This window comes from Oryctolagus cuniculus, chromosome 4, assembly GCF_964237555.1.
Source record: "Oryctolagus cuniculus chromosome 4, mOryCun1.1, whole genome shotgun sequence".
NCBI lineage: Eukaryota > Metazoa > Chordata > Mammalia > Lagomorpha > Leporidae > Oryctolagus > Oryctolagus cuniculus.
In genome coordinates this window covers 86,468,019-86,488,279 of record NC_091435.1, presented here as the reverse complement: position 1 = coordinate 86,488,279, position 20,261 = coordinate 86,468,019, and the positions used below count along the sequence as shown (strand labels likewise).

The following is a 20,261-nucleotide window of genomic DNA, read 5'->3' as shown; positions in this document are numbered from 1 at the left end:
CATGTTCATTGCAGTTCAATTCACAATAGCTAAGATATGGAATCAACCCAGATGTCCGTCAACTGATGACTGGATTAGGAAATTATGATATATATATATATATATATATATGCGTTATGGAATGTTACTCTTCTATAAAAAAGAATGAAATCCTGTCTTTTGCAACAAAATGGATGACATTGGAAACCATTATACTTAGTGAAACAAGTGAAATAAGTCCCAAAAAGTTAAATACAATCTGTTTTCCCTGATCTGTGGTAGCTAACAGAGTACCTAAAATGTAATGCTTTGGAGTGAAATTGACATTTGAGATTGGTTGATTTTTTATGCCTCTTCTCTTGATGGTTGAGGAACAGTGTTTTTTCTTCATACTATTTGTTGAACTCTTTACTTAGTGTAGGGTTAACCTTATGAGTATTAAGTAAACTGAAAATAGATCTTAGTAAAAATTAAGAGTAGGAATAGGAGGGGCAAGAGGAAGAATGGTGGGAGCATGGGCAGAAAGGAGGGTAGGGTGGGAAGTATCACTATGTTCCTAAACCTGTATATACAATACATGAAATTTTATACTTCACATAAAATTTTTTTAAAAAATAGAAAAAAAAACCCTTATGTCAAAAAAAACAAAAACAAAACAAAACAAACTCATCCCAGATGAATCACAAAGTTATTTGTAAAATGTAAAACAACAAAACCTTTACAGGAAACCATAAGGTAAATTTTTTTTAAACTGCCATTAGGTACAAGTTCTCTTTGTTGTTGTTATAGTAGTTTAAAGCAACATACATTACTTATCTTACATTTCTTGAGGTCAAAAGTAAGTGGGTTTCACTAGGCTAACATCAGCCCTCCAGGACAGAGCCTTTCCCATTCCTTTTCCAGCTTCTATAGGAAGTCTGTGTTCCCTGACTCGTGGCCCCTTTCTCCACCAGCAAACGTCTTCCAATTTCTCTTTGTCTTGGACTCAGACTATGTAGTCAGTGTTTTTAAACATGACATCAAAAGCATGATTCATTTTTTTATATTGATAAATTGGATTTCAGCAAAATTAAAAACTCCTGCTTTGTGAAGGACACTATTAAGGTGTTGAAATGACAAGCTACAGATTTGTTGATGAAAGTATTTGTGAATTGTATTTCTGATAAAGGACTTATATTTTAGATATAGAAAGAATTCTTATAACAACAATAAGAACACAAGCAACAGAAGTTTCTTAAATGGGCAAAAATGCTTGAACAGATGACTGAAGAAGTATATATGACAAATAAGCTCATGAAGGGATGCTTAAAATCTCTTTAAGAAACACACAGATAAATTTAAGAGTGAAAATGAGGATTATACTACCAGGAAACACTATTACATATCTATTAGGATGGCTAAAATTAAAGAAACAACAACTGACAATATCAAATGTTGACAAGGATTCAACTAGAACCTTAACACATTGCCAATGAGAAGGCAAAATGATACAATCATTCTGAAATCACTGTTTCTTACCAGGTTAAATAAACACTTACAATGTGACCCAAAAACCCTACTCCTAGGTATTTGTCCTAACGAGATGAAAACTTATATTTATGCAAAAACCTGAACATGAGACTATCCATAGCATTTACAGTCATCCCAAACTGAAAATTGCCCAAATTTCTTTCCAAAAGGTGAATGGATAAACAAATGTGACACATTCACAAAATGGAAAACCACTCAACAATGAAAAGGACCACACTAGAATTACATGCAACAGCATGGATGAAGCTCAGAGGCAAAATACTGAGTGAAAGAAGACAATTTGTAAAGGTTGTATACCACTGAATTCCATTTAGATCACATTCTGAAAAAGATAAAACTACAGTGACAGAGACCAGATCAGAAACGGCCAGGGGCTGTTGTGGAAGAGGGGTATGACTACATAGGGGTAACATGAGGGAGCTTTTAGGGTGATGGGACTGTTTTGTATACAAATTATGGTGATGGTTATAGGCATCTATACATGTATCAAAATTCTAAGAGCTATACATCAAAAAGGGACAATTTTGTTGTATGTAAATTTTTAAAAATAAAATGCAAATAAAAAGAACTTAATTGCAAGACCTCAAATCCAGATTCTATTACTTTCTATCTCTGCTATATTGGGCCAGATATTATATTCTTTAAGCCTCGGCTTTCTCATTACCTAAGGTGTGTATAATGAGAGTATTCACATATCATAGAGATAGTTGTTGAATTAAATAAAGCGATGCATATAGAGTTGTATGTGCAGTGGTCTTTAGTGAGTCCAGAGTATATATTAGCTATTAATATGTGGTCATTCTTTTCAGAAGAAAGCTCATTAGGAGAGGTTTCATAGTGCTGTAAAGGAACATGAACTCCATAGACAGCCATCCTTAGCTTCGGGTTGCTTACTTATTGTCTTGGACAAGTTTTTCACCCTCTCTGAAAACAGACACAATAATATTCACTTTATATCACTGTGGCAAGCATAAAAGCATAACTTTTTATTTGTATAATACCTGGTACTTAGTGGGTGCTCAATAAGTGATAGTTGTAGTTATGATGCACAGTGCTTCAGAAGGTAAAATATGATTTCTTCTGACACTGAAAAATTATGTTTACAAATGTGTAATCCCAAATGATTAATTATGCAACCAAAGAAAGAGCTGATGTTATGCAAATGTTTTCGTTTGTACTGAACTGGCCATTCACACATATTTTCCTATTCATAGCCAAAATAGTAATTGGTTGAAATGAGCACTGTTGCATTTTAATGAGCTCTTAAGAGGGTGAAAGAATTCCTCTAGTACAATGCAGAATAGATTTTCTAAGATAATGTGTACTTTTCCATTTTGTTGTTTTGTTTTGCAAATGGGGTTCACAGATCTATAAGGCGACTTCCTTCATTTCATAATGCTTTCCATCTCTCATCTCAAGAGTGCATTTCAAGGTAAGTTAAAGTTGGATCTAAAGGAAACCGAGGACAGCAAGAATCCTAGTGACCTCTGCATGCAAGGTGTGTCCAGGTAAGCTCAGTTTTTCCTGGATGCATGTTTTTCTAGTTTATTGTCATCACCATCATCATCATCACCATCATCATTATCATCCAGACTCTGGTTAGCCATGAAAGGTTCTTTGGTTCTACAGCACCTCTATTCTTCCTGAATAACACACCATTTGTTAAACTTTCTGTCGTTACTCATTGATCTACAAAGAGAGAAAGCATTGCTTTAAGATGAAAAAGGCTGCACATTTGAAAAAAGGACATCACTCTGTTAGTCAGGTGTGTGAAAACACACCTTCAGCAAAAGACATTTCTTAGAAGTTAGATTGTTTTTCAAAGCAAATAAAATTGTTCTGAAATGGCTGATATGGTTTTATTGCTGCTTATGACATTACAGAGGTTATTGACAGGAGAGGAAGAACAGAATATTTGATGCACCAAGCTGGAAAAAAATCTTAGAAATTTTAGCCTCATTTTGTTATCATACCAAAGAGAAAAATGGAAATCTAGGGGAAAAACTACCTGGTATGTGTTCCTCAATAAGCAAAAGGCAGAGTCACCATGGCAACTCAGAACTTCTCTTGCAGGACAGGATAATTTTTTCTATATTTCATCATTTCCCATCAGAAGTCCTGTTATTTGGTCTATTTTTTAAGCCTAGTCCCATGAAGTTTATTTAATTACATTTATTGATTCATAGAATACAATCATCATTAGTACTCTCATTTGTTTTATTATGTGCTTTTTCTCTGTTGACAACATTCTTAGCTCCTTCTCTCCTTCAGAGCCTCACTCCACTGTAGTTGATATGTCCTTCACTAGGCAAATGCTGGTTTATGTGTTTTAAATGATTTAAAGGTATTTGCTAGAAATTTTCATTCTGCACTGTGCACTGTTTATCAATGTGGCTTTAGTTAATAACTGTGACCACAGTCCATTATTTCAGTGTATCATCATACCACCTTGTTCTCATTATTCTCCTCCGGTGGATACTTGTAGCTTTTATGAGTATAGTACCAAATAGTCACAGGATAATGGAATTAAAAAATGTTTATTTTGGTACAAAATTTTTTTAATTCCATGTACCAAGGGGTCTTTCAAAAAGTTCATGAAATATGCATATTATGAAAAAAAGCTATTCATGCACCTTCATATTTTTGAAACAACAAATAATGTCACAATTAACACCCTTGTCTATGTCTCTTAGTGAACTCAAGGGAGAAATTATCTAGGTATTCCCCTTCAGATTATTGGACCATGCACTAGACCTGTCCTTACAGTCACAAAGCATCGCCAGATTGCATCACACAAAGGCTGCAAGTTTTATACACAGAACCAGCAGTGCCAAATTGTTTCTGTCTCCACATACTATCGCCAATATTGGTATTATTTTCTTTTCTTAGTTTGCCATTTCAGTGAGTGTAAAGGGGTATCATGTTGGTACAATTTGCATTTTTATTAGTCTCTTTTCATAAACTGTTCTCCTAAGTTTCCTACTTAAGATTTTTCTTTCTACAAATTACTTATTCATATTCTTGAAATACTTTTCTGCTTTGTTTCCTCTATCTTTTCTGTTGAGTTGTGGAAGTTCTTTACATATTCTAGATATTCATGCATTGACTGCTGTAGATGTTGTAAATGTGTTCTTCCAGTTTGTCCTATGTTGACTGTCAGTGTGTCTTTCGCTGAGCAGAAGTCCTTGGTATGTATGCAGTCACATCCGCCAGCTTTTAAACTTGATTGTGCTCTAGAATGCTTCTTCAGAAGGCTTGTCCTATCTTTCACAGGGATGGCCTTCATATTCTTTCGACAGTTTCCTGGTTTTATCTTAGCATTTAGGTTCTTAGTCCACTTGAGTCCGTGCTTGAATGTGTGGACTAAAGCAGCACTACAGCTTTCTAGTTCTTTGTATAATATCAATATTACAGTTTTCTCAAAGCCATCTCACCAGGCAACCCACTCTTGCATGTCTATTCTATTCCAGTTCCATTTGAAGTGTGTGAGAATCCAAACATTTGCAACTGACTCCAGAAGGATATCCTGAGCTACAGAAACCTGTTCTACATCCTGGGCAGAATCCTGCTTATTCTGTTTAGATATTTTATTGGCAATGGGGGCCAAGAACCAGGAGTCAAATTTCCAGAGTTTAAAGGCAACAGGTTCTATTCACAGCATCATAAAAAAGCCTATTGAAAACACTCAGATGCCTGGCTACAAATAAGGTTTTCTTCTTCAAGAAAATACCCTGAGATCATTAATCCTCATTAAAGTCTTCATGACACTTTCAGCCAACAGGGTGGGTCAGTAGAAGAGTCCAGTTCTGCTCTGAGAGATGGATGGAGAGAACCCACCAAAGGCAGGAAAAGCAACTCAGTCCTGAAGAAGCAAGGAAGAGCTGTGCCTGAAGAGCTCCCTTGAGAGTCTTCCACAGGCCCGATTGTTGGGCCAACATGAGCACATCCAGCCACTGAGGATTGCTTCCCTTGTGAGAGTTTTGACAGGTGTTCGGGGTCCCAGTGACCATAGCAGGGGCAGTTCAGGGAAGCTGAATGATGTCAGAAGGGAACGTATGGCCAAGGGACTAAGAGTCAGCTGTGAAAGCTACCTGTAGGGGAACCACTGTGGGGAAAGGTAAGTAAATAATCTCTATTCAAAATTTCTTCTAAATGTTTAAATGAGGGGTGTGGAGAGGAGGGCTCCATTACCCTGCCTCAGAGCCAGAGCTAGGAGAGTTGAGGTTTCTCCTGGAAGCACACACAATTCCTCTCCTCCCATATCTTCATTCAAATCCAACAAAGTGTCTCCTGCCTGAAGTCCTAACTCAATGTGTGTGATCATTCACTCATTTCTTCCATGTGTATGCAATATCAGCTATATGCCAGGTCCTGTGACAAGGGTAGGGGGATCAGAGACATTATGGGGTGTACCATCAAGAGGCCCACAGTTTGGATGGAGAGGCAGATTAGAGACCCTGCCATTACCTGATAGGGGAATGAATAACGTGGAAGTAGTGGTGGAAGCCGTCTGGAGTGCTCTTCACAGGCATGGACTAGGGTAGTAGACAGCCTCCTGTCACCTTCTAGCTCTGCCAGGAAGTAGCTTTGTGATTTGGAGCCAATGACTGCAACTCTCTATTTCACCTGTGAAATGAAGGTTAACACCAGCCTCGAGGTTTGTTGACCAATTCGTATGAAGCACTTAGCATAGCTTGTGCTTCTCAGAGTTCGTAATCATCACTTTGGTACTGGGGGACTGGAGAGAGGAGTGTTAACTCACCTTGGAATCAGGTGGGAATCTGCATTTTATTAACAAAGTCAAGATGTGTAGCAGTGTTCTCTCTGTGGAGGACCTTTACCAGGCCACAGCAGTCCCCAGAAAACTGCAAGGTCAGGGCTCCTTTGTCAGCTGCTCTTCTGATCATGGCTCCCTATCTGCAGTTCTCAGCTGAGTACAACCATTCTGGGAAACAAGAGGAAGAAAGAATTACTGTCATTTCCCCATGAAACCAAAGGGAAATGAATAACTCACTTCAGCATTTTGAAATGTCTGAGAGGGTATTTCTCTTTTTATCTAAAGGAAATTTTGGCAGGAAAAGTAGGAAAAAACTATGCCCTAACCTAGGCAGCTCTTATAAAATGATTTATTAATTTAATTGGCTATGAATTTTTTGTAAATCCTTACCCTAGACTAGGGGGGGAGATTCTGTACTTATTGATCTCAGCTCAGGTGCTAAGCACTGTAGAAAATACTATATATATATAAATATATATATAATATACTGTTCACAACACATCCTCCTGAAATAGATTTGTTATTATTCACTGGAAGAAATGGAAACAGAGAGGGTAACAAATAACTCATCCAAGGTAACATAGCAAGAGAGGAAATGGTAGAGCAAGGACTTGAACTTGAGAATGAGTGGGGAGCCTGGATGCCTGCTCACCATGTTTTCCTGCCTCAAAAAGACACAATCATTTTGCCTAAGGAGCTCTCACTAGTGAAGGAGCCAGAAAAGAACACATAATTAATATGCAGTGTGACCCTTGCTTGATAAAGGTGTGAACAGAATGCTGTGGAAGCGCAGAGTGAGTTACTTTGCCTAGGAGAATCAATTTTGGCTATAATCAGCCAAAGACTTAAGGTCATTCAAAATTTGCAAAACATAGGCAAACCTGGAGTGGTGAAAATCTGTTGCAATGAAGGAAAATTTATATTCTGAGATGATTAAAGACTACAAACAGATAAGGTAATCAACACCTAAATGAAAGCCAAAGTCAAGTTTTGAAATTTTATTTATTGCCTTTCTTTTTCTTATTTGGGAAGGAGAGGGAGAGGAAGAGGGCTCCTCTGCTGGTTCACTTCCCCAAATGCCTTCAACAGCCAGGGCTGGGCTTGGGTCAGGCCCAGGCAGGGACCCAGAAACTCAGTCCAGGTCTCCCATGTGTGTGGCAGGGACACAACTACTTTGGACCATCACCTGCTGTCTCCCAGGGTGCACAACAGCAGGAAGCTGGAGGTGGGGACAGAGCTGGGAATCAAACTTAGACATTCAGATACGGGACACAAGCATCCAAAGCAGCATCTTAACTGCTAGGCCAAATGCCTGCCCCCAAAGTTAAATTTTTAAGAATCTGTTACATCAGGTACTGTAGGCATACTACTGCTTTTGGTGTGATAATCATATTTTACTTAGTTTGACTGTGAAAATTCACATACTTTGAATCACAGCTCAGATTCTTGGATTTATTCATTTATTCATCTATATTTATTTACTTATTTTTAGGCATCTTCTTCTCATCCTTTCCAGGTTCCTGGATTACTGCCTGGCTCAAGGTAAGAGCTCACAAATGTTCATTTTCATTGCTTTACAAGTTGAGTATTCTGTTTGTGGTTAGCTCAAGATCTTATTTTTTCTCTCACCTTTCTCTGTTTTCTGTCATACCTCATTTATTTTTCACATAGATGGTGAAGGAAGCAAACTCTAAAACACACATATCCTTTAATGTTGGGCATAAAAAGCATCAAAATGAGACCCAAGATGAATTCTGGAGTAACTTTTGGGTTTTCTTTGTGAGTTTCCCTCTTCGTCAATCAGAAATAGGTGAATTCTAGAGTGAACCCCTGGGGTCAGGTGTTGGTACAGTGGTTAAGACATTGCTTAGGACACCCACATCCTGTATCAGAGATCGTGGGTTCAAGTCCCAGTTCCGCTTCTGATTCCAGCTTCCTGTTCATGTACACCCTGAGGGGCAGCAAATGCTGGCTCAAGTGCTGGGGTTCCTGCCACCCATGTGGGAGACTCAGGTTGAATTCCAAGGCCCTGGCTTCAGTCTGGCGCAGCTCTAGCTGTTGTAGACAGGTGTGGAGTTAAGCTAGATGGAAGACTTCTGTCTGTGTCTGTATGTCTCTGTATGAGTGTTTCTCCAACTTTCAAATAAAATGAAAATAAATAATTTTTTTTAAAAAAAGAAAAGGAACTTTCTCAACTACCTACTTAGGTCTGATGATAAGAGTTTTGGGTCCCAACTAGTACACATCCTCCATCCCTTGGCGAGAAGGCCAACTGTTGAGTAAGAGGAAGAGGAGGAGAAAGGGGAAAACTCAAGTGGGAAGAGAGTAAGAAAGAGAAAAAGACTGTGTCAGTCTAAGCTCAAAAATAAATGGAAGAGGAAAGGATATCCTGAGAAATGTCCCTGGTAATGTCACAATAAATCATGACTTCTTCCAAGGCTAACAGGATTTTATCTCCGTGGAGAGTCAGTAGGGTTTTGAGGGACATATCAATCTTCAGTAGCTTCATCCTTTTGAGCTCAAATGAGTGAGCATCATTATGTCTGATCCGTTACCAGGCAGGGTGTAGCTAGCTGAGCATGGCGGTGGCCCACAGTACTGAAGGCATGTGATTCGACAGTCTCCATGCTCGGGTGTCAGTCATGGCAGAATTGCTCCCAAGAGCACAGCACTTGACTTTGATCTCCTTCAGATACACTCGAAGAGCATCCAAGATTGCTGCATTCACACAGATCTCTAACTTTGTTTCTAATAGGCCTGCTATCCTAGCATGGTCTTGCACCATCTGTTGTCACAGATTTTTCGTGGTTATTTATAGTTTTTTAGTGATTTCTGTCAAAATGACAGGACCTCAGCATATCTCAGTATCCCAAAGAGATCGAAAGTTTATTTTTAAAACTTTTTTATTGCATTTAGTAACAAAGGACATTTTTAAACTATTATTTTTAACCTAAATATATTAATATACTTTATTTATTTTCATTTCAAAACATTTCTTACAGGTTTTTAGTGTCAGAATCTTTATTTAGAACAGTTGAGATCACAACATCAGTTTACAAACAACTTTATTAAAATGATATGGCTCTTTTTGTTATGTCTTTTAAAAATCAATGATCAATTAGGGACTTTTAAAAGGTAGTTGGGATTTTAGAGTGAGGGCCTAAATAGTTTCTCTTTTAAATTGAGATGAAATTAACAAAAGATTAACTATCTTAATGTGAATGAAACAATAACACTTAATACCTTCTATTGTTATGCAACCACCACTCAAACACTTTCATCACCCCCAAATCAAAGCCTATACCAATTAAAGAGTTCCTCCCCATTCTCCCATCCACTCACCAATCTGTTTTCTGTCTCTGTGGATTTACCTGTTTCATACAATCATACATTAATAGATAATCTTTTGTGTCTTTCTTCTTTCACTTAGCATAATGTCGAGGTTCCTTTGGGCTATAGAATGTATCAATGAGCTCCACTTTTTTTTAAGATTTATTTACTTATTTTTCTTTTTTTTCCAAAGATTTATTTATTTATTTGAAAGTTAGAGTTACACAGAAAGAGCAGAAGCAGAGAAAGAGAGAGAGAGAGAGAGAGAGAGAGAGGGAGGGAGAGAGAGAGGTCTTCCATCCGATGGTTCACACCTCAATTGGCCCCAACGGCCGGAGCTGCACTAACCATAAGCCAGGAACCAGGAACTTCTTTTGGGTCTCCCATGTGGGTGCAAGGGTCCAAGGACTTGGGCCCTCTTCTACTGCTTTCCCAGGCCATAGCAGAGAGCTGGACCGGAAGTGGATCTCAAACCAATGCCCATATGGGTTGCTGGTGCTTCAGGCCAGGGCGTTAACCTGCTGTACCACAGTGCCAGTCCCTTATTTATTTATTTGAAAGGTAGAGTTACAGAGATGGGGGGGGGGGGTAGAGAGAAAGAGAAAGAGAGAGAGAGAGAGAGAGAGATTTTTCCATCCACTGATTCACTTCCCAGATGGCCACAACTGCTGGAGCTGCGCTGATCCAAAGCCAGGAGCCAAGAGCTTCTTCCAGGTCTCCCATGTTGGTGCAGGGGCCCAAGCACTTGGACCATCTCCTGCTGCTTTCCCAGGAGCATTAGCAGGGAGCTGGATCTGAAGAGGAGCAGCCAGGATTAGAACCAGTACCCATATGGAATGCTGGTGCTGCAGGTGGTGGCTTTACCCACTACAGCACAGCACTGGCCACCGTTTATTCTTATGACTGAGTAATATTTCCTGGTATGTATATGTCACAATTTGTTTATACATATATCTATGGATGGTTATTTGATGAATATTTCCATCTTTTGGATGTTATAAATAGTATGCTGTGAACATGCATGTGCATGGTTTTATTTGATCACCTCTTTTCAGTCATTTGCCTAAGAATGCCATTGCTGAATCCTAAGATAATTCTACGCTTACTTTTTTCAGGAACCGCCAAATGGTTTTCCATAGTATTGACATTTTATGTTCCTACTGGCAGTGTTATTTTCTTATTATATTATAGTTATCCTAATGAGTTTAATGTGGCATCTCATTGTGGTTTTCATTTGAAATTTCTATTCAAGGCTTCTTGGCTATTTGTGGATCTTCTTTTTGAAAAATGACAATTCGAGTTTTTACCCATTTTTGTTTATTTTTATCTATTATAAGAGTTGTTTAAATATTCAGAATACTGTACACTTACCAAACATATGATTTTCAAATATTTTCCCATTTTCGATTAACATTATACACAGAAGACCAACTCTATACTAAGTAGAGTTCAACAATTTGAGTGGAAAAAAACCCCAAAAACCAAAAACCAAAACTAAACAAAACAAAAACTGTTCCTCAACAGTCGAGGCAAGAGTTGTTCAAAGTCATTGCATCATGAAGGTAATTTCACTTGTTTTTCTTTCTTTCTTTCTTTCTTTTTTTTTTTTTAGAAAATTAACTTTAAAGAAGCACACAAGAATGATACATCTTTTGTGAGCACTTAGGCATAATAATAATACAACTCTCTGAGGACAGAGGTCCTTCATGGGAAGTTAGTGTACAGTAGCTCTTGTTAATTTAATAATCAATACTCTTATGTATGACATCAGTGATCACCTGAGGCACTTGACATGAGCTGCCTAGGCCTTGGAAGCCTTTTGAATCCACAAACTCTGACAGTATTTAGACAAGGCCATGAGCAGAGTGGAAGTTCTCTCCTTTCAGTGAGAAATACCTCCTTTGACCACTTCTTTCCACTGGGAGCTCATGCACTGAGCTCTTTTATGTAGGACATTTTTTGCCACAGTATCTTGGCCTGAAATGCTCTCTTGGGCTTTTCAACCAGACCATAATGCCTCAAGGACTGATTCTGAGGTGAGAGTGCAATTTAAAGTGATTGTCATTCTATGAGTCTGCTGTATGAACTGTTTCACATGTTGGGAGAATTCCTTCCTTTTAAATTCTATTATTACCAGACCTTTAATCCTATCCATAACTTTAACATTTAAGATGATATTTTTACCACCAAGCTTAAGGGGATTTGGAGTTCTATGGCAAGTTTTAAACTGTATCCTTAGAAGTAAGTCCATAGGAATGCATGCAGAACTATACAGCCTTACACTTATGAACATCATATACTTCATAATTACACCTTAAAGAACATGGTGATTCTTCCCACCATGCCACCTTCCCACGCATACTCCCAATTCCTCTTCCTCCTCCCTCTCTTTTTCCCACTCTTACTTTTTACTGAAATGTATTTTCAATTAACTTCATACACATATGTTTAAATCTATGTTACACAGAGAGTTGAACAAATAGTATTAAAAAACTGTTCCTCAACAGTCAAAACAAAAGCTGTCAAGTCATTGCTTCTTAAAGTGTCAATTTCACTTTTATAGATTGCCTTTTAGGTGCTCTATTAGTTATCACAGGTCAATGAGAACATGTGGTATTTTTCTATTTGGGACTGTCTTATTTCATTAAGTATGATGTTTTCCAGATTAATTCATGTGTTGTAAATGACCAGATTTCATTTTTTTTTTACTGCTGTGCGTACATATCCCATAATTTCTTTATTCAGTCTTCAGTTGATGTGCATTTGAGTTGATTCTATGTGTTAGCTATTGCAAATTGAGCTGCAATAAACATTGGGGTGCAGATAACCCTTTCATATGCTGATTTCATTTCCCTTGGTAAATTGCCAGGAGTGAATGGCTGGGTCATAGGGAAGGTCTATATTCATATTTCTGAGGTATCTCCAAATTGTCTTCCTACTGGCTTTACCAGTTTATATTCCCATCAATAGTGGACTAGGGTACCTTTTCCCCCACATCTTCACCAGCCTTTGTTGATTTCTGTATGAAAGCCATTCTAACTGGGGTGGCGTGAAACCTCATTGTGGTTTTGATCTGCATTTCCCTCATGGCAAGTGATCCTGAGCATTTTTCATTTGTCTGTTGGACATTTGATTTCCTCTTTTGAAAAATATCTGTTTACACCCTTTGCCCATTTCTTCACTGGATACTTTGTTTTGTTGCTGTTGAGTTTCTTGATCTCTTTATATATTATGGTTATTAAATCTTTATTAGTTGAATATTTTACAAATAATTTCTCCCATTTTGTCAGTTGCCTCTTCAGTTTCCTGAGTATTTTTTTTTTGCAATACAGAAGTTTCTCAATTTGGTGTAATCCCATTTATTAATTTTGACTTTGATTGCTTGTGCCTCTGGGATCTTTTCCAGGAAGTCTTTGCCTATGCCAATGTCTTGCAGGGTTTCCCCAATTTTCTCTGTTAAGTTGATGGTATTGGGTTGTTGGAGAGAATGAGGCCAAAGAACACTGGATTTCATCTAGTATGTCCTGGGGTTGTCAAGCTCAAGAAAAGCTTCTGGGCCGGCGCCGTGGTTCAATAGGCTAATCCTCCACCTTGCGGCGCCGGCACACCGGGTTCTAGTCCTGGTTGGGGCGCTGGATTCTGTCCCGGTTGCCCCTCTTCCAGGCTAGCTCTCTGCTGTGGCCCGGGAAAGGCAGTGGAGGATGGCCCAAGTGCTTGGGCCCTGCACCCCATGGGAGACCAGGAGAAGCACCTGGCTCCTGCCTTCGGATCAGCGCAGTGCGCCAGCCACAGCGCGCTGGCCACGGCGGCCATTGGAGGGTGAACCAACGGCAAAAGGAAGACCTTTCTCTCTGTCTCTCTCTCACTGTCCACTCTGCCTGTCAAAAAAAAAAAAAAAAAAAAGCTTCTCTGAGAAAGTGTCACTTAAGATCAGATAGGAATCCCTGTCAGTGACAAGGCTTGTGTTTAATTTTTCTTTTTTCCAGGAGGAGGGTTGTGTTTCAAAGGAATAGAATGCAGGAGGAAGTCAAGACATTGGAAGATAGAGGGAAGGTAGGGCAGAGCTGCAGGCAATGTAATCAGATATGGATGGGAGCCAGATGGTGTCATTTAAATTGATAAAGAAGTGAGATGGATGAGAGATCTTCAAACATCTAGAGGAAGAGAACCAGTATTTATTGAGTGCTAATTTAGGATCCAGTGCCATGAAAGATACCTTCTAATTTTTTTTTAAAAAAGGGATTCATTTATTTATTTGAAAGTCAGAGTTACAGAGAAAGAGAAGGAGAGAGAGATCTTCCATTGGCTGGTTCACTCCTAAAATGGCTGCAACAGCTGGGGCTGGGTCAGGCAGAAGCCAGGAGCCATGAGTTCTTTTGGGTCTCCCATATGAGTGCAGGGGCCCAAGCACTTGGCCCATCTTCCACTTTCTCAGACACATCAGCAGGGAGCAGGATCAGAAGTGGAGCAGCTAGGACTTGGACTGGCACCCAGATGGGATTCTGGCACTGCAGGAAGTAGCTTAACCTGCTGCACCACAGAGCCAGCCCTGATGCTTTTTTTTTTTTTTTTTTTTGACAGGCAGAGTGGACAGTGAGAGAGAGACAGAGAGAAAGGTCTTCCTTTGCCGTTGGTTCGCCCTCCAATGGCCGCTGCAGCTGGCGCGCTGTGGCTGGTGCACCGCGCTGATCCGAAGGCAGGAGCCAGGTGCTTCTCCTGGTCTCCCATGGGGTGCAGGGCCCAAGCACTTGGGCCATCCTCCACTGCCTTTCCCGGGCCACAGCAGAGAGCTGGCCTGGAAGAGGGGCAACCGGGACAGAATCCGGCGCCCCGACAGGGACTAGAACCCGGTGTGCCGGCGCCGCAAGGTGGAGGATTAGCCTATTGAGCCATGGCACTGGCCCCCTGATGCTTTTTCATTTTACATTATTCAGGCCTTGAAATATCCATTTTTTTGTAGATAATGGTAATTGAGGTACTCAGTCACATATTCAAAATCTTTGTAGAGCATTCTGGGTCCTTCAGATGCATATGTGAATGAAGCACACAAAGATCCTGGTGGAGTTTATATTCTAGTGTGGGTAATCAGCTAACAATCAAAAGGTGCACACGAACATCACATACTAAGTTAAAACGTCGTAAGTGCTATGGAAAAGAAAAAAAGCAGGATAAAAGGAAGAGAGGTAGCAAGAAGGGAGACCTTGAAAATTGAATTTTAAGTTGGATGGATTTCATCACAATATCCAGTAACCTAGAAGTTGATTTGTCAAGGCATAACCAAGCTTTTTTTTTTTTTTTTTTTTTTGACAGGCAGAGTGGACAGTGAGAGAGAGAGGCAGAGAGAAAGGTCTTCCTTTGCCGTTGGTTCACCCTCCAATGGCTGCCGCGGCCGGCGCACCGCGCTGATCCGATGGCAGGAGCCAGGAGCCAGGTGCTTTTCCTGGTCTCCCATGGGGTGCAGGGCCCAAGCACCTGGGCCATCCTCCACTGCACTCCCTGGCCACAGCAGAGGGCTGGCCTGGAAGAGGGGCAACCGGGACAGAATCTGGCGCCCCGACCGGGACTAGAACCCGGTGTGCCGGCGCCGCTAGGCGGAGGATTAGCCTAGTGAGCTGCGGCACTGGCTAACAAGCTTTTGCTTACAGGATCACATCACTGAAAGTCTTTGTCACTTTGCAGTTGCAGCTGGTAAACGGGTAGAATCCGTGAGTCTTTTGCACAGAGTACTTTACACACTTGGGGATTTCAAAGAACTCTTGCTTCACCATTGCTGTCCCACAATGATCTTGAAGAATGTGAAGAATGCTTTTCTTTTTTTTCCCAAAGATTTATGTATTTATTTGAAAGTCAGAATTACACAGAGAAAAGGAGAGGCAGAGAGAGAGAGAGAGAGAGAGAGAGAGACAGAGAGAGAGAGAAGTCTTCTATCCACTGGTTCACTCCCCAGCTGGCTGCAATGGCCAGAGCTGCGCCGATCCAGAGCCAGGAACTGCCTCCGGGTCTCCCACTCGGGTGCAGGGGCCCAAGGACTTGGGCCATCTTCTACTGCTATCAAAGCCATAGCAGAGAGCTGGATCAGAAGTGGAGCAGCCAGGACTTGAACCGGTGCCCATATGGGATGCCGGCACTACAGGCGGCAGCTTTACCCTCTATGCCACAGCGCCAGCCCCGAAGAATGTCTCTTTAAATGAAACAACTAATAACATGAGAAATCATTTGATAAATTGGGGAAAAAATTGCCTGAGGAAGGTGAAATCTGGGGTCTAATCCCAAGTCTGTTGTTAATTAAAATTTGACCTTGAAAATCTTCCTTTGCCACTCCAAGCTAATTTCCCCAACTAAAACAAATCAAAGCATTGCCATTGCAGGACAATTCCAGTTATAACACTTTGCGGCTACAAAATTCTGCTGAAAAATTTTTGAAGTGTCCCAGTTACAATTGTTTTAACAGAGAATTGTGATCCAGTAATAGAAATTTATCTTCTCATGTTTCCTGATGAAATTTCTGCATCAAACTTCTCTTTCAAATTAAATCACCTAGAAACGTCAGCTGGCGCAGATGACTGCCCTGCCTTCTTTTGGGTAGATGTTGGAAGTAAGTGCTTAGCCACAGACAGAGCAGCAGTTCATTTCCAAGGGTAGTTCAAGGTGTCAGAATGACTCTGCAAAGCCCCATATGGTTTGGGACCTGGTTACCTCCTCAATCAGTTCCCTCCCCATGCAGTGTCAATTAACAGGCAATTAAAACTCTGCTGCTCTAGTTAATAGTCCCCAGGTTGCAGTATCAGAAATGAGAGGCAGGAGGCTTACATCATCTTTTTTCTTTGCTTTATTTAAAATTTTTATTTTATTTTTAAAATTTACAGCAATGTCCTTAACTTTGGAACCTTCCATATTTCAGACTTCCTGGAGAGAGGGGCATCTGGCTTAGCAATGAACATGCTGTTGATTAAAATGTCCACATCTCACGGCAATGTACCTGGGTTCAATACTCAGCTCTGGCTCCTGGCTCTGGCTTCTTATTAATGCAGACCCTGGGAGGCAACAGTGATGGCTCAAGTAATTGGATTCCTGCCTCCTACACAAGAGTCCTGGATTGGGTTCCTGGCTCCCTTTCAGGTTAGCCTAGCCCAATCATGGCCATCGTGGGCATCTGGAGAGTAAACCAGCAGACAGACTCTCTCTCTCTCTCCCTCTCTCTCTCTCAAATAAATAAATACATAAATTTTAAAGAGCGTCTGAGATAGATATATTTGATCTTTTTGGTGACTGCATTTATTATATAAGTTATTTGATCAGAAATCCTTTAATGTGTCTAATCATTCATGGAATCGAAGCTGAAATTTCCTGACTAGTTCTCTCTAAACCCTCCATAATATAGTCCAACTCTTACTGTCCAACTGTATTGTCTACACATCCTATCAAATACTCACTGGAGCTTAGTTCTACCCCCAAATCTTTTCCTTTGTGTACTAATCAAAACCCACCCATTCTGTACGTCCCAGCTTACAGCCAATACCATGCCCGTCTTTAATTATAAATTTTTTGGTGAATTTCAAGTGTAACTAGAATTAAAATATTTTCATTTTGCATATATTCATGCTGATTATCCTAATCAACTTTTCTCTCAGCAGATAAGTCATATTCCTTTAGGTAGGATCCGTGGTTGATGTTTCCTTTGTGTCCTCAGAACCCACGTAGCACAGAGGTATTCCTCAGCGAGGGAGCTGGGAAATCACTGTTGCCACAAGTAATTTGACAAAATTGGACATTTTGGATAATAAACATAGAATCATGCAATGTTAGAACTTTAAAGCTTTAGGTATCTTGGTGATTAATATACCAAGTTCTTTATTTTATAGACATGCAAACCAAGAGTCAAATGAAAGAAATAACTTGCCCAAAGTTACAGTGTAAGTAAATAACAAGCTAGAATAAGATCTCAAATCTTCTGACTCAAAGGCCCCTCTCACCTGGCTTGAGACCTTTTCCCCACTAGGACACATTTGATTGATGATGCACACCTGGGCATAGCTGGGGGTGGGGTGCAATCGCTAGGGAGAGCAGTATGGGGACAATTCTTATCTCTACCTCTCAAGAATGATGTCATAATGCAAATGAGAGTCACATTAATACACACGTCACCTTGCCTGGTCTCTATCTTCTGAGAAATTACAAGTGTCAGTACTTTAAATATTGTTAGTATCAATATAATGCAGTACTTCCACAACCAATTATGTGCCCAAAGGAAATGAAATCAGTATGTCAGAGATATCTGCACTTCCATGTTCATGCAGCACTGCTCACACAGTCGAAACAGATCAAGAAAATGTGTATATATTCACCATGGAATGCTACCCAGACTTAAAAAGGAAGGGAATTCTGACTTTTGTAGCAATGTGGAAGAACCTATAGGACATTATGATGAGTAAAATAAGCCAGATACAGAAAGACACAAACCGTATGGTCTCACTTAGATAGATATGGAATCTAAATAATTTGAACTCACAGAAGTAGAGAATCTAATGTTGGTATCCAGATACCGGTGAGGTGGGGTAGGGTTAGGGAGAAGTTGGTCAAAACATGCAAAATGTATGGGGTTTTTGAAAACTGATAAGGGAATAGGTTTTGTATTCTCACCACAAGAAGTGATCAGTATATGAGGTAATGCATAGGTCACTTAGCTCTATTTAGCCATTGCATGATGTATATATTCTTCAGACATTGTCTTGTACATGTTAAATATACAATTTTAATTTTTCAATTTAAAATAAATTGTTAAAATATATAGCTATCAAGTGAAAACTAAAACAACTTGCTCTGTACATTTGTCTAAAACTGTTAACTTTTTACTACTGCTCAATAACATGGTAATGAACACACATTGTTAAAATTCCACTAAGAGGAGAGGGAGTGGATAAGGGGAGGGTTGCGGGTTGGAGGGACGTTATGGGGGGGAAGCCATTGTAATCCATATTCTGTACTTTGGAAATTTATATTCATTAAATAAAAGTTAAAAAAAAATTCCACTTTGTGGCCGGCGCCGCGGCTCACTAGGCTAATCCTCTGCCTTGCGGTGCAGGCACACCAGGTTCTAGTCCCGGTCGGGGCGCTGGATTCTGTCCCGGTTGCCCCTCTTCCAGGCCAGCTCTCTGCTGTGGCCTGGGAGTGCAGTGGAGGATGGCCCAAGTGCTTGGGCCCTGCACCCCATGGGAGACCAGGAGAAGCACCTGGCTCCTGCCATCGGATCAGTGCGGTGCGCCAGCCGCAGCGCACCGGCCGCGGCAGCCATTGGAGGGTGAACCAACAGCAAAAGGAAGACCTTTCTCTCTGTCTCTCTCTCTCTCTCTCATTATCCACTCTGCCTGTCAAAAAAAAAATAAATAAATAAAAAAAGAAAAAAAAATTCCACTTTGTGTTGTCAAATAGGCAGGGCACTGAGAAGACTAAGGTCAGGTCAAACCTGACGATTACAGAAGATGTAGAGTTCTGAAAGTGTAGAGCAAGAGAATGATGCAAGTTCATGTACACCAGCAGTGGGCATGGCAGGAAAGGGAGACCTGGATCAGATGGCCTGCAGTGGGGGAGGAGCCAACTGGACAGGAAGTAGAAAACAGGAAAGCACATCACTGGTGCTGAAAGGTAGAGTGTGAGAAAGAAAGATGGAAGGAGGGAAGGTGAGAAGAGGAGGGAAGGTTTTTTTTGCAGTGGGAAGTGAGCCAATTTTTATGTTAGGCACTCTTACATCCCTTTTAAAGAGGGGTTAGGAGATAATAGGGTTGGTGGTGGCAGAAAGGACAGGAAGATGTTCCCAGGGGTCCCTTTGATTGCTCAAGTGTGGCTGTTTTGTGTGTGTGTGTGTGTGTGTGTCAGTGACATAGACTTCTTGCTCCACTGACTGCAGTGGAAATGTTTCTGGAGCTTTTCTTCGACTTGAGTAAGAAACAGATTCTATAAAAACAGATAACATAACTGTACTTGTTAATGAAATGTCAAAGGTTGCTTATAGGTCACTCAGTAAAGCAAAATTAAACACGTGATAAATGTCTCAAGAGTAAATATATCCTAAGTGTTTGAAATGACTGTGCATCATTTTCATAATCTGTAAAAGGGGTTAATAATAGTTTTATTATATGACTAATATAATTATACTGCTAGGCATAATAATAGTATTTATATAATGAATATGTAGGCTAATTTTTGTAAAGTGTTTAGAGCAGTACTTGACACATAGTTCTATATCAACATCAGTTGAATAAAGAAAATTAAAATAGCAGTCACTCACAGATTGTCAGCATTGCAAGAGAATATAGGGACCAAGGGCCAAAACACTCCTTTAAAGAGAGGTGATTGGATTTTGCAAAAGGAAATTACTCACCTGCCATCTTCACAGCTGATTAAGGCGGTGGCACACGGAGTAGGAAAAGTGTCCTGATTTCCAATCAAGTCTCTCTTTTACTAGGAAACACGTGATTGACATCGATAATAGAGCTTTCACAAATGCTAACTGTAATTTATAAAAAAAGATTTATTTTATTTATTTGAAGGGCAGAGTTACAGAGAGACAGATAGAGATAAAGATCTTCTACCCACTGGTTCACTCCCCAAAATGACCTTAAAGGATGGTGGTGGGCCAGCCTGAAGA

General features: G+C 40.1%; 2 long non-coding RNA genes across 2 annotated transcripts; one reads left to right on the top strand and one right to left on the bottom strand.

Annotated features, from left to right (window-relative positions):
• Nucleotides 1–621: 621 nt before the first annotated feature.
• On the top strand, nucleotides 622–10,152 carry LOC127482922 (uncharacterized). The gene is made up of 3 exons (XR_007908846.2): nucleotides 622–5,626; nucleotides 7,779–7,828; nucleotides 7,958–10,152. It is a non-coding gene; the product is annotated as an uncharacterized lncRNA (long non-coding RNA).
• Nucleotides 5,838–20,125, bottom strand: LOC127482921 (uncharacterized). Its single transcript, XR_011387996.1, has 3 exons — nucleotides 19,995–20,125; nucleotides 6,272–6,454; nucleotides 5,838–6,135 (listed from the first exon to the last, which is right to left on the bottom strand). It is a non-coding gene; the product is annotated as an uncharacterized lncRNA (long non-coding RNA).
• Nucleotides 20,126–20,261: the final 136 nt, after the last annotated feature.